Here is a 15,905-nt window from a genome sequence, read left to right as displayed (position 1 = left end):
CTGCATAAATTTACAATTCTATAACTGCTGTGAGTGATACTATCAGACTACAAACATAAAAAATGCAATATAAATGTAATTAATGAGGCTCCGATTCTGCTGTAATTTACAATACTCTCACTATTGTTAGTGTTAGCACAATAATATAATAAGGTCCACAGATCAAGTGAAATGCAAGCAGAAAAAGTACTGTAGAATTGTAATAAATGGGGCTTAGAGCCTGCAGCAATTCTCAGTTCAATTTCTATTGTGAGTGATACTAAAAGACTCAGGTTCCCAGACAAAGTAAAAATGCAAGTAGAATACAAGCAGAACAGTGTCTATCTCAATTAATGTACAACAAGGTGGGGAGAAAGGGGCAGTTGATCAAGGTGCAGTGTGTTAGAAGGCACAATCAAGAAGTGAAAAAGTGTACTTCATTATTTTTCAGTGCTGGCTTTTTTGTTGGTTCTTTGCATGAAGAGGTGATGGGGTGTGGGTCTGCTGTAGGATATTAAATTGGCTTGCTATGCTTTTTTGCTCATGTTCAAGAGCTTAGGGGGTCATGGATCAGCTGTTGGAAGCTAGGTGGTACAGACATATACCATTCAGCTTGCTACTGTCTAAGCCAAAGTGCTTCTTTGTCTATAGGTGTTAAATGTTAATTAATATTTCTTGATTTGCAGGAAAGTACACAGTAGAGCCTAGAGTGTGAATTGGTGGGTAGTGAGTTGGTGGGCATGAGAATGCTTATGTAACCCTTGTATTATATCACGTCATGTGCCAGAAATGGGACTTCCAAGTTTCTTCCCAATCCTGATGTGTGCAAAAGATTATCCCATACCACTGGACCCATCACTGAGGATGCTCTCAGATCAGCTGCTACAGTAAGAACATTCCAGTTATTTCTATTATTCTTTTTTTTTTTTTTTAGTTGGGGGCGGGGGGGGGGGGGGCTGTTCCACCTTTACTCCCTAAATGTTAAAACCCACTCATTTAACTGAACTTTGGGAGAAGAAACATTTCCCTCATGCCATGAACCACTTTTAGTATCAGCAGATAGTTGGTCTAACATAGAAAGGCACAGTGCACACATCACTCATAAAATCATATTCCCTGTGCCATATCACACCACACCATAATTTTCTTTCACAGCATAATAAATCTGTGCAGCAGAAATGTGCCCACATGATGATACTTGCATTACCATTAGATTCATCACCTGCTCATTGGATAATGAAGAATATTTTTCCTACACTATTGTAAACTGATAAGTGTTTGCTTTAAAGCCATTTGGGCAGTTGGTGAAGTAGCATTTTTGGAAACTACTTCCTTCAAAAATAATTGACATTGCACACTGCCAGCTTAATAAAATAGAAAAAAACACAGTTTTGATTTGTGGGAAGCAATTTCCCTTCACCGTGCACATCTGTAGATGTGTCCAGGATCATACAGTCTTGGGAGGGGGGTGAGGAGAAACATGTTGTTCCTGCTGCTCTTCAGTCTCATTCTGTTAAATAGCTGTATTCAATGAAATATAGGAATCAATTAAAGTAGGTTGGCAGTTTCCATTTTATCAAAACAAGGTTCGATGATCAGCATGGAACCCTGTTTAGATGCATCATCAGTCACTTTCACATGAGACAAGAGATATCACAAGAAAAAAAATGTTTCATAGTAGGTTAGCTATCAAGTAATTGCAGACTTGTGTAGGAAAAAGCAATCATATATGTATGACAGCACTTACCAGGACTGCCCACACAAATTATAACTAACCGCTGCACAGCATTTGTATTTGTTGAATTCTAAGTGAATTTTTCCTTTAACAAATTCTAACTCCCTTCCTTATTTTCAGAAACACATGCACCAGCAACTGACCTCATAATTATACTCTGAGTTAATAAGTGGTTGTCATAGAATAGGATGGTGAAAAGGGCAGGCAGATATTTCTGAATGTGTGACAGAGATGATAGGTTGCATTGAAGTGGCCCTAAATTTATTTCAGAAGCAACAGATAGTGATAAAATGGAGCTATCAAAACACTATAGATTTAGTAACAACATTTTTGTGAGCTGTCAGGTAAAAAGCCCAAACAGTCTCATAGTAGACGTTTCAGAGATAAGCGTTCGTTTGTATTTTTTTCTTTGCATCTTTAACAATCTGATGCGTACTTGAGTCTCTACATAATCTGAAAAATAAATATTAAGGTATTTAAATGCATATACATATGTTTGTTTGTCCTTTAGTTCACCATTGTTTCTTCCTGGCAGTCAGAGCTGATTCTGAAGACCTGAAAACACCTGTTTGGTTAGCTTTATTATGGCTTTGTCCATCTTTGCTTCATCTGTCTCTCTTAAGTCTTGCTTTAGTAAAGTGATATTAAGTATTTAAGTCACACTGTACAAGCAAACCCCTTCTGTTTTTATCTGCTTCGATATTTCCACTGTAATCCTTTATTGCATAGAACATCAGATGACATTTGGTGCAGTTATTAAAATTTAAGAAATTGTTTTGTTACTGGATGTTAACTTTTGCAAAATTTTAGAAATATTAAGATTTATGTGTTGATTTTTGTACTGGGAGCTCCGGAATGTAGATGAAACAAAACAGAACAGGGAATATAGGCTTAACCAATTACAGTAATGTACAACTGTGGCAATATTATGTAAAGTAAAAGACCATTGTGTCTGTACAGTAACTGCTTCAGTCAGTTATTAAAGAAAGTCACAAGAGAGGTGTTAATTGTAATCTTTGGGGATGCAAAAGTCATTCCTTCAGTTCCTTCCATTTTTTATGTATTGCCCCCCCTCCCACCACCACCACTGATCAATATGAACTGATGAGTTAGTGGAAATCCACCCCCAGTATCTAGCTGTCCCTGTGGCATAAAGCCCTGGCTATGATCCAGACAGGTTAGAATTGATTAGCATCTCTGGCATGGGAAGAATGAGATGGGATGGGTGGGAGTGAGCAGCCATTGTCAGCTTGCCCATCCTGAGGGGAAGCAGGTTGTCTATGAGTTGCTGTAAGACTGGCACCTGTTGATGATATGATTAGTGTCTGAGAATATGAGGTTGATTCTACCAAGCTGTAGTTGCACAGTAACCTTCAGATTGAGTTTTTTTGTAAATGTTTGAGAGTATGCATGTGTCTGAAGAAAGATGAGGTGGTGTATCAGCCCCTAATGAATGCAGGAGCCATAACAAGGAGAAATGTTAGGACATGTAAACACAAAAACCCGAACTTTCAGTAGATGATGGCTAACCAGCGTTTGATAAGTTGGCAGGGTCAGTGACTTGTCTGGGGAGAACAGGGGGTTGAGTGGGTACAACAAAAAAGATAAAGGTATACCTCCAGTGTCTGTTAAACATTTTAAATATTTTATTATAAGATGTCTTATAAACCTTTTTCTGAAAGCCATAATTTAAAAACATGGCTTTCATTAAAAAAAAATGAAAAAATCTTGTAATTTGGCGTAACAATTTAGGTCTCAGTGTGCTGCATCTCAGTGCAATTTGCTGAGCTTGTGGCACACACCATCTGAGAGTAGGCTGTAAGGCTAATAAAATGAGAAGTGGAGTTGACTTAAGTGTTGCAAAGGTTGCAGTTTATTTTTGATACCTTTCAACATCTTTCTTTTCACTTATGGACGTTTGAGGTTCCCAGTCACTGTCTGCATGTTACAGGCCAGAACAGTGTAGTTACATTTGTGTTTGCTGGTGCTTGGTGTACCTGAATAAGAGCCAACTGTATGGCCATACAACATGGCAGCACTATGTCTGGTTATCAACTGTACACTGAGCACTGGCAGCAGAAGAAGAGTATGAGATTGACTGAACACAGAGGAAAGCAACATTGTTGTTTCTGGTACGAGAGGCGTTATAAAAAAGGGACTTGGGAAGCTTAGGCACATGGGCTGAAACACAGCACTAAAAAATTCAACTGAAAAGCAAAAATCAAAAAAGTGTTCACCTTTTTATGAGGAATAGCAGTAGATGAGGAGTTGGATCAAATTACCTATAGGTAAGAGGGGGACTTCCAAGATGGCTGCAGATTGAGTAACAGCTTAATTCTAGTTCTCACAGTGGGAAAACAGAAACTTAGCAGAGAAAGACAGTGGATTTATATTTCTGGGTAAATTTCAGTAACTGGCTAGTAAGTACACTGCCTGGATACCAGAAAAAAAGAAATAGAGTACTTGAAAGAAAATCAGCTACAAAAGGTGAGGAAAAAACACTGACTGGGAAAAGTACTGCAGCTATTCAGCAAAAAGCAGGGCAAGCTCCAGACATGACTTCCAGTAATTTAGAGGAAAGTATAAGACAACTGCACATAGACCTAATTAAAATACTGATGGAGTATATCAACTCAAACAACAAAAGGCTGGAAAAAATGGAAGGAGCTTTAAACAGATATTCAGATGAGGTGATAAAACTGCAAAAATCAGAGATGAAATAAAAAAGACTGAATATGAGACTGCTCAAGAAGAGATGTTTCAAAAAACAATACAAATAGAGGACAGAGCATATAGGAAAAACCTGAGATTTTTTGCGGTACTAGAGAAACTGGAAGAACAGACTGTATTAAATTTATGAAAGTACAGATAAGGAATTGGACTGGTATTCCATCGCAGGAGTTGTTAATTGAAAGGGGCACATCATGTGTATGCTCTAAACCTGGCTATGAGAAAGAAACCTAGACCTTTAATAATAAAGAGGCAATTCTACCAGCAGAAGGAGCTGATTCTGACAAAACTGTGGCAGAAAAACAAAGTGCTTAAAGTAGAAGAGAGCAGAGCATTTGTAGAGAATGATTACTCATTGTACACCAGGCAGAAGAGGAGTAAATGTATTCGACTTTTAAGGGAATGTCGAGAAGCAGGCATGAGATTCAAACTGCTGTACCAAGCTATCATCAAAATATTCTTCCCTGGAGGGACAAAATCATTTTTGATGAAGTACATGCTAAGGAGGAAATACAAAAGTTTGTTCAACAAAAAGTGAGCTGTGAAACAGAACGTGATTCTTTTTCTTGTTCTTATGGTAATAAAGACCACAGAGAAACTGTGCCAGTGAAACCTTTTCCAATGTTTCAATGGAAAATGCTTGAGAGAAAGAAAAAAGTGCCGACTAGAAGAATTGAGTAAGTTGGAAATGAAGCAGAGAGGATTTGAGAGAGAGGGATGAACAGGAATAAAAGTAGTAACTTGGAAATTGACAAATGTGAGATTACAAAGCAATAATTATATTTATGAAACAGAACTAGAAAATCTGGAAATGTACTGATCTCTTTTGGACCTTGTTGAACTTGTAGTGGACTTTAAAGCATTTCCCCTACTTCATGTCATTAATGTTCATAAAAATACTTAGGGGAAGAGGAGGGAAACAGTAAGTTAAAGAATTTTTTTATTTCTTAATGGTAGTGCATGATTTTCTTTGCATGCTATAAAGTAGAGTTTCCTCGGTTATTTTTAAGTGTAATGCAGATACTAATATAAACAGGTGCAATGTAAAAAAAAGTCTGGTTAAAAGAGGATGATAAAAGAAAACTTAGTGTGTTTTCCTCATTGTTGCATAGGGGAATGACTGGATTAAGGTCTTTAGCTTGATCTACTTACAAGTTCTAATAGAAAGAAAGCAAATGAAAAAGAATATTGAATATTATATGGCTTTTATCTAGCAGATAAATGTATGCTTAGTGGGCAATTCTGTATCTGGCCCTCATATCTTCAGGAGATGGTCTGATAAAGAGAAACGGCTAGGAAATGATCTCTGAAAGAATGCAAGTGTTTACTCAGCTGGGAGAGCTATAAAGATAAGACAAAAAACAGACAGCACTTAGTTGAAGCACAGGCTTAAACCATGCATCTCAACATGGATAACCTTTCTTTTAGGTTAACTCAATTTTCTGAGTGCAGTTGTCAGTTTCGAACATTTGTTCTTATTAAGTGGTTAAAACTTTAGTATTTAAATATGTACATAGCTTTGTGTGTTGAGTTAATAATTTTTAGGGGGGTATTGGGTGTGTGTGTGTTTTTTTTTTTTTTGAGGGCTTTCAATAAAATAAAAAATTTGTAAGATGTGACATAGGCTGAAATGGAAATGATAAGAAACAAGTGAATGAAAGATCAACCTGCCAAACAGTTCATACATGTAACACAAAAGCTGGAACTAGGCATTAATAATTAATTTATAATTAAAAAAGATGTTATACATAAAGGGGGGATAAAAACGTTTTAATACAGTAATGCTTTCTGTAATGTATTTAAATGTCATTGGTTTCACAGATAAATACAAAAAAGAAAACAGTGAACTGTATTAAAAAATCTAGAGTGCAAATAGCTATGCTACAGGAGACAGACTTGGAAAGAACTGAACATGTGAATTTGATAAATGTGTTTCAGTATGGTTATTCAGCAGAATACCTGGGACAAAGAAAAATAAGAGTATTTATATTAATTGCAAGGGGAGCTCCATTAGTGACAGAAAAAGATAAAAAAAGATAAATAATGGTAGATTTATAGTACTAACGGGCTACTGGCTAGGGAGGATTATTACACTGGCAATTATTTATATGTCACCTAAAACTGCTGTACTGGAGCTTAAGAAAATCATGGGAGAAGTAATTGGCTTTCAGCAAGGAATATTACTTATAGGAGGGGACTGGAATTTGATTTACAACAGTGAAGATGCGTCTGGGGGCCCGGAAGGGAAAATATAGCAAAGGGACATAAATGTTTGAAGAAATTTGTGAAAATGTTTGGCAAGGAAGATATGACTTCAGTACTAGGAGTTTGGAGTAAATTTACATATTATTCCCTAAGATACAAAAACTGGGCTAGACTAGATAGAGTTTACATTTCACAGGAACATGTGAATTTAATTGAAGGTCTTGATATGCACCAAATAACTATTTCAGATCATGCACCAATAATAACAAAAATAAAATTAGAGGGTAATGAAGTAAAAATGAGACACAGGCGCTTTCTTACCTGTCTATTTAAAAGACAGGAATTTAAGGAATGGGTAGTAGAAATTATTCAGGAGCTATTAGAGAAGATAGAAAAATCTTCTGAAAATATAGCTAGGGAGTGGGATAAAATTAAAGTGGAGTTTAAAACTAGGGTGGAAATAAATGCAGATGTGGCTAAAAAGTAACAAGAATTATTTAGAGGGACTGACAAATGTTAAAGTATTGCAAAATAGGGGGAATCTCACAGAACAAGAGAAGAAGCAACTGCAGAATGCTAAACAGGAAGTAAGGGATTACCCCGATAATATGTATGAGATTAACAGTTTTTGATGATAACTCTAGAGCACAAACACTTTATGCACTACGACTCAGGCAACAGGAAATAGAAAGGGCTGCTGCAAAGCTTAGGGAGTCTATAACAAGGAAGATAACAAGAGATCATGTAGAACTGTTAGAAATATTTTTGAAATTCTATGAAAGTCTGTATAAAGCAGAGAAATATAGAAATCAAGAAAAGGAACAAATTGAAATGTTTATGGAATAATTAAATATGCCAAGATTAGAGGTAGATGAGGCTCAATTATTAACAGAATAGGAGATGAGATAAAAAGGGTGATGTATAACCAATCTACAGGAAAGTCCCCAGGAATAGATGGAATTCCTATAGAAGTTTGGAAGCTAAGAGGGGAGAAAATTGATAAAGATCTGGAAGATTTTGTTTAATAGTATTTTAAGAGAAGGAAAAGTACCAGCATGCTGGAAGAAAGTGGTGGTAGCTGTAATACCTAAAGAGAGTAAAGAGCCAGCTTCATATAGGCCCATCTCAGTACTAAACCATTATTATAAAGTGTTTGTAATGCCTAAACAAATGGCAAAAGTGATGCCAAAATTGATAGGTACAGATCAGTGTGGTTTTCTGGAGGGGTGGCAAACATTCAACAAAATTAACAGAACGATTATCCAGAGGGAAGTAGAAGGTAAGAAAATACACTGTTGTTGGAGAGTGTTGATGCAGAGAAAGCATTTGACAAAGTAAGCTGGGACTTTCATGAGCAGGGCAATGGAACCATTTGCATTCCCTGATAAAATTATAAGGTTGATTAAGAGAATAAATGAGGGATCAGATGTGAAAACTAAAGTGGGTGGGTTCCTCTTTGATTCAAATTTCTGCTTGAGTAGAGGAACCAGGCAGGGGGTGTCCTCTTTTCCCCTTTCCTAGTTGCATTATATTTACAAACATTGGCAAAGAAAATAAGCGGCTCAGAAATTCAAGGATATAATTGGTATATTATTCAAGAAAAGCTAGATGTATTTGCAGATGATGATATTTTATACCTGATAAAACCAGAAAAGGACATTAGTGTTGTGGAATATATATGTGTGTCTGTGTGTATATATGTATGTATGTATGTATATATATATATATATATATATATATATATATATATCTGTATGTATGTATGTATGTATATCTGCGGTGGTGGTGCTGCGGTAGCGTTGTCGCCTCACAGTAAGACGTCCTATTCGATTCTCAGCTAGAGCTTCTTCTGTGTAGAGACCTGCGTGAATGGGTGTACCTTCGTTGAAGGATGTTCTTCGTTCCCCATTGCTGCAGTCCTTACTATTGGGTGTAGTCCGCCATCCAGTCGGCCCGAATACCAGAGTATAAGGCTGACGTCGGTCAGGGCGCATCAGACTGACGTCAGTACGTCAGGGTACTAATGCGCATGACCGACGTCATATCCTCAGTCTTTTTTGCCGCATGGTCCGATGCAGAAGCAGTTTTGCGAGTGCAGGTTGGCGTTCTGAAATATTTCCGAAACCGGAGTTTCAGACCGAAACAGAGTTGGCTAAGTACCCCGTTGGGGAACATTTTGTTTTTTTCTTGCCTCAGTATTTAACCGGATGTCAGAAAAAGTGAATAACTGTATTTCTTGTGGGAAACAGATACCTCATAGGGATTACCATACCTTGTGTATACCTTGTTTAGGGCCTGAGCACGCCGTTGTTGGTTGCCGCTCTTGTGCTAGGTTTAATAAACGCACTATTAAGAGGAGGTTAGACTGTGCCAGGTTAGTGTTTGGAAAGCGTTGCAATTATAAAATGCCGTCGGATGCTCCGGCGCCCGCTTCCAAGAAGCGCAAGGACAAAACAGCGAAGCCTAGGGTTGATGAACCGCAGTCCCGGACGGCGGTCCTTTAGAAGGCTCAGTGGAGCCAGAGGTTTTGCCAGGAGTTTCCATGGAGTCTCAGGCAGAAACTTTACTATTACAGGATGTGCCTTCTCAGGAGGTAGGCCAGGCTGAGGGGCTTCTCAGGTAACTGTTCTTCCTTCTCTTCCCAAGGTAGTTAGAGCCTCTCCTTCTGTTGCCAAAACTTCTTTGAGAGGTAGGCCAAGTTCAGTGGGGGCTTCTCCTAGCATTTCGGGTTCTGTACCTAAGAAACACATGCTTAGAATGGCAGAAGATTTGATTACTATGATTAGAGGTTCTATGCCCCCTCCTGATAAGAGGCCTAGGGTGGAACAGGAGTTTGATAGTTTTGAACAGTGTTCAGAGGCTTCAGAGTCTTCTGGAAGACTTGCAGGAGTATCCTACTTATTCTGATTCTGATGTGGATGATTCCACTCCTACAGCTTCTCCTCCTGAGGATTTCTCATTTTCAGAGACTCTGCATTCCATGAGGGAGCACTTTAAATGGGAAGGCCAGGATTACTCTGATTCCAGGAAAAGGCTTAGGGAATTCTTGTTTTTACCCCAGCATAGGCCCTTAGCTATTCCTCCTGTGTTGAATGTGGTGGAAGATGTTTTTGCAGAGGCTTCCCTGAACCCTGATTCTTTGCCTCCTGCTCCTGTTAAACCTGATAGGTATTATAGGGTGCCCGAAGCTCATAAGTATTTGTTTAAGAGTCCTAGGGCTGACCCAGAAACTGTTTCTCAGGGGCCTAAAGGTGTTAAGGCTTCTGTGGTTAAAAATCCTGTTCCCACTGATAAAGAGGCAAGGGCTTTGGATAGGTGGGGAAAGAAAGTGTATACTTCTTCCACTCTAGCCATGAGAGCGTTGAATTGTCAGTTTCACATGCTAAAATATCAGAATTATCTCCTTTCACAATTGAAATCTAAGGTGGATGCTTTGGCGGAAGGTATTGAGTGTAAAGAGTTGCTGGATTTGGTTCATGTGTCTGAACAAGTGGGTAAGCATTCTTTGCAATGTGGTTTTGATGCTGTACAGGCCTCCTCGAGGGTGGTTGCCACTAGTTCTGTCCTTCGCAGGCATGCCTGGTTGAGGGATCAGAATTTAGCTGAGCATGTTAAGACAAGGATTTTGGATGCTCCTTTACAGTCGGATGTGTTGTTTGGACCACCTGTGGAAGCAGTTTTAAAGAAAATGGAGGACAAAGCTAAGTCTATGCAAACTGTTAAAGATTTTTTGCAGGTGCAGCCACCGAAATTTAGTAGAAATTGGCCTGCTAAGGGGTGGACATATCCTGCTTATGATTCCCAGTCTAGGGGTAGGTCTAGACGTGGTAGGGGCAGGGCTCAAGGTTCTTTTAGGCCTAGAACAGGAGTTCTCCTGCTCAGACTTCTGGTGAGGGCAGGGGTCAGTCCTTTCGTAAACAGACCCAATGACCTGCCTTTTCAGCTGCCAGTAGATTCTCGTCTGGCAGCTCCTTTGGGAGGAAGACTGTCTCTTTTCAAGGAAAATTGGGATTTAATTACTCAAGACAAATGGGTGTTGGATATCATTCACCACGGTTACAGATTTTATTTCCATACCATGCCCCCTTTCAAAGGCATGCCAGACGTTCCTCCTCCACAAAGAAAAGAGGCTCACAAGCAAGTTTCTCAGTTACTCCAGATGGGGGCCATTCAGCCAGTCCCTGTATCAGAAAGGGGCCTAGGATTTTATTCTCGCCTGTTCCTAGTAACAAAGAAGGGGAACACGTGGAGACCAATTTTGGATTTATCTCTCCTCAACACTTATCTGGACATTCCCAAGTTCAAGATGTTGACGCTACAACAGCTGTTGCCTCTGCTGGGCAAAGATCACTGGATGGTAACTTTAGATCTCAAGGAAGCTTACCTTCATGTGCCTATAAGGCTAAGTTGCAGGAAGTATCTGCGGTTTCGAGCTGGAAATTCTCATTATCAGTTCTCTGCATTGCCCTTTGGCTTATCTACTGCGCCCAGAGTATTCACAAAGGTTCTGGCTCCAGTGATAGCTTACTTCAGGCTTCAAGGAATTCAAATCTATCCTTACTTGGACGACTGCCTGATTCTGGCTCAAGAAAAGGAAGACCTTCTACAGCATCTGGAATATGTTATAGCAGTGCTAAGATGCCTAGGGTATTCTGTGAACGAAATAAAGTCCAGTCTAGTACCCTCTCAAGACATGTGCTTTCTGGGTGTGAGACTGAATACAGCAGCCCAGATGGCCTTTTAACCCCGGACAAACAAAAGAGTCTATCACTTTACTTCCATCAACTATCTCATCAGTCCGTGCTGACTGCAAGGACAGTCCTTCAAGCATTAGGGTTCATGGCATCTTGTATTCTGGTGCTTCCCAATGCCAAACTGCATATGAGGAAGCTACAATGGTATCTCAAAATGTATGGACACAGCACTGCCAGGATTTGGACACTGTCATTCAAATAATACCTTGCCTTCAAAAAGAATTTTTGTGGTGGGCTCAGGAATGTCACCTAAACAAGGGACTCTCTGTGACCCGGCCAGAGGCGAGTCAGATTTTAACGACAGATGCCTCGGACATTGCTTGGGGAGCTCATCTAAATGGAAAGTGGATACAAGACAAGTGGCCTGCCAGACTACAGCATCTACATATCAACATGAAGGAGATGTTAGCAGTCCAGTTTGCATTAATGGCTTTCAAGGAGTTACTTCTTCCAGGGCAGGTGTTGATTCTAACAGACAATACAACTGTCATGTGGTACATCAACAAGCAAGGGGGAACACATTCTTATCCTCTATGCAGGCAAGCAATGATTTTATGGGAGACTGCGCTAAGCTTGCAACTTACTCTTCAGGCAAGGTTTCTGCCAGGAGCACAGAACTCCTTAGCAGATGTGTTAAGCAGACAAATCATGGATCCCCACGAGTGGAAACTGGATCTTCATGTATTTCAGAAATTGACAGTGTCATGGGGAACTCCAGACATAGATCTGTTCGCTTCTCCACTAAACCACCAGCTGCCAAAGTATTGCACAAAGGGGTTTCATCACACGGCTTGGAAAGTGGATGCTCTGTCTTTCAGTTGGAAAAACCTTCATGTGTATGCCTTTCCACCTCTGCCTCTTCTTCCAAAGGTACTATTAAAGGTCAGACAAGACAGGCCAAGGATGATTTTGATAGCTCCAGATTGGCCTCGGCAACACTGGTGTCTGGTAAAGAAGCCTCCATGGCCTTTACCTCTGATTCCTCATCTGTTATCTCAGAAGGACGGTCATCTGCTCAATGTCAAGCTTCACTCTCTTCATCTCACAGCCTGGCATATTCTGTGTTGAAACACAGCAGGTCTCAACTTCCTCAACAAGTTTTAAATGTGATTATGGAAGCTAGAAGACCTAGTACAAGGAAAGTGTACGCAGAAAAATGGAAGAGATTTTTAATTTGGAGTACAGCAAAGAATTTGGAGATTTCTGAGCCTAATTTGAGTGTGGCTCTTCAATATCTTACTGAGTTATTGGACAAAGGTTTGTCCTTCTCTTCCATTAAGATTCATGCTGCAGCAATTTCAGCTCACTATGATTGTGATCCACCATTGTTTTCGCATCCTTTGTTCAAGCAGTTTCTTAGAGGGGCAAAGAATATAAGACCCCACGTAGAGCTCCTACTCCTGCTTGGGATCTCAATTTTGTGTTGGAAAAACTTACTCTACAACCTTTGAGCCTCGGCTACTGCTGAATTGAAATACTTGTCATGGAAGACTGCTTTTCTGTTGGCTATTACTTCTGCAAGAAGGGTGTCTGAGTTGCAGGCCCTTATGGCAGTGGAGCCTTTTTTGATTTTCCATAAGGATAGGGTATCATTACGTACTAATCCTTCCTTTATGCCTAAGGTGGTTTCTAGTGTGGCTTTAAACCAAACTATTCATTTGCCTACTTTTTATGCAGACCCCAAAATAAAGGGGAAAAGATTTTGCACACTTTAGATGTACACAGGCAATTCGTTATTATTTAAGCAGGACTAAGGATTTCAGGCAGTCTCAGCAGTTGTTGGTTTCTTTTGCTTTGAGTTCACAGGGCAAGCCTGTGTCAAAACAAACTATTTCTAGGTGGATTGGCTTTTGCATTGCATTTTGTTATTCCCATCATGGCAAGGAGATTCCAGCTGGGATTAGGCCTCATTCCACTAGGGCTACTGCCACTTCAACAGCATTTCTAAGGGGTGGCAACTAAGGATATTTTGGAAGCAGCTACTTGGAGTTCAGTGCATACTTTCTCTAAGCATTATCACCTTCCTATCTACTCTAAGTCTAGGGCTGGTTTTGCCACAGCTGTTTTGCAAGGCATGTTGTCAGCTCCTGCTTCTTTATGATTTGCCAGCCTCCCTTACCTCTGCTTTGGGATTCTACCCAATAGTAAGGACTGCAGCAATGGGGAACGAAGAACATAGTACAGTTTTGTACCTACCATAAATGTAGATGTTCGAGGATCCCATTGCTGCAGTCCAATTTACCCTCCCTCCTTCCCCTCTGTGTTTAGGGGTTATTGTGTAGGTGAGGTTACATGCTGATATTTTTGTATATCTTCTTGTATATATTGTACATTTTTTTTTGGTGCAGGTATTTTGGGCCTTGTCTTTTTAGGGTCTTCTGACATCTGGGGCAAGAAAAGACTGAGGATATGACGTCGGTCATGCGCATTAGTACCCTGATGTACTGACGTCAGTCTGATGCGCCCTGACCGACGTCAGCCTTATACTCTGGTATTCGGGCCGACTGGATGGCGGACTACACCCAATAGTAAGGACTGCAGCAATGGGATCCTCGAACATCTACATTTATGGTAGGTACAAAACTGTACTTTGTGCGTCAGGGCTGGCAACTCAGCATGTAAAAGTCTACTGCCAATCATTAGCGGAAGCCACCATTTTAAGCTTAAAATAATACCACTGAACCCTAGTGGATTTTCCCTGCGGTTTTCTCCTGGCCACAGTACAGGCAGCACAGGTTTGAAGACCTTAACAGATACCCTGCAACTCTAACTATCTGCCCGAAAGCCACCATTTTAAGCTTAAAATAATACCACTGAAGTATGTGTCCCAGTAAATAACTACTACATAAGCTAATCTTTTAATTAATGCTAGACTTTATAAGCACAACAAGAATTTACAGTGTTTTTTTTGCTAGTCACCACGAAAAGCAGACGCCAGCAGCTCCTATCCTTTCTCTTTGGTTACCCACTATCCTCATACTGTTTGTGTATATTCTCCTGTTCTGCACTTTACCCTTCCCTGAATTCATTTCTAGCCTCACTCATAATTGCCTTTCCTAGTGCACCTGCCCTATTTTACTGACTTCAGACTCTTACATATTAATGTTTTTTTATGTTTTGCCCTGCTTTTAGCTGCTAGTAATACCTCTCTCTCCCCATGCAAAGCCCCTCTCTATTGTAACTTATTTTAACCATACAGCACTGGGTTTCATTCAAGTAAATCTACTTGTGTAGCTTGAGGCCAGTGTCCTTTTGTAAGCTTACTTCTGCTCATATTTTATTTCTTTTTATTTTATTTCTGGTGACTATACCTTTAGAAACTTTATATCCTTGTCTCTCAAGCTAGTTTTTCACTATCTTTTCTGATTGTTTCTATGACGTTATCTTGACCAGGGTGCTAGCCCCGCTCTGTTCACCCTCACTACGCTCGGGCTCACTTCACTCCCCTACCCTACCCTCATTTCCACCCACCCCCATTACAGTTACCTTTATACCTAACTATCCCTCCCCTTCCTGTCCCACTGGCCACTACAATTCCACTTCCTGCCTATTGCCACAACCGCCTTACTATTCTGTCAATCTTGTCAGCACCACTTCATCTATACCACTGTCTCTCTACCTACTCTATCTGACCATATTTTATTCCATCATGTATTATTTTCTAATATCTTCTACACTACTCCTTATTCTCTCTATCTTCACCTCTTATCACTCCAATCTCTCTGACCCACTCCTATGTTCACCAACTTCTCACTCATACAACATACATCCAACTACTTCATCTTTTACTGTCTACCCTAATCTCTTTAGTACCTCTATCTCAAGTCTATATAAACTATCTATAATACAGGTTTTTAAACCTTCCCACAAAGCTAACTCAAAACTATACAAACTCCATCTAGCATCTACTACACACTTTCTCCTCACTAAAAACCTACTTTGTTCTGGAGATATCCATCCCAATCCTGGCCCCTCTTCTCTCCCCAAAACTACCTCTACACTGCCCCCATCTTACTCCTTTAACAGTTACAACAATCATCTCCATCCAAATACTTAACTATTTACTCATTGAAGATTCAAAGTCTAGCAAATAAAGTCACTGAGCTGCACTCGTGGATAGCTCTCAATACCCCTCACATCCTCTCCCTATCTGAAACCTGGCTCAAGCTACACATCTCAAATAGTGAAATACTCCCACCAGGTTATAATATCTTCCAATCTGATAGACCTGTAAAAAAAGGTGGTGGCGTGGCAATCCTCTACTCAAACATTTTTAACCTCTCACCATACCCTTCCCAATTCCTGACTTCTTCCCAGCTGAAATCATCATCCTTAACTGCCATCTGAATCCCCACAAAAAACTTGCAATTGCCTCCATCTACCTTCCTCCTGGTAACAATCTGCCCATTCTTGAAAACATCCTATCCTGGTTCTCCCACAACATACCATATGAGACACTTATCCTTGGTGATGTCAACATTGATTGGTCCATACTCACAACT

Source organism: Protopterus annectens, chromosome 6.part0 (assembly GCF_019279795.1).
Source record: "Protopterus annectens isolate FY-2018-M chromosome 6.part0, PAN1.0, whole genome shotgun sequence".
In the NCBI taxonomy this organism is placed as follows: domain Eukaryota; kingdom Metazoa; phylum Chordata; order Ceratodontiformes; family Protopteridae; genus Protopterus; species Protopterus annectens.
This window is presented reverse-complemented; position numbering follows the sequence as displayed.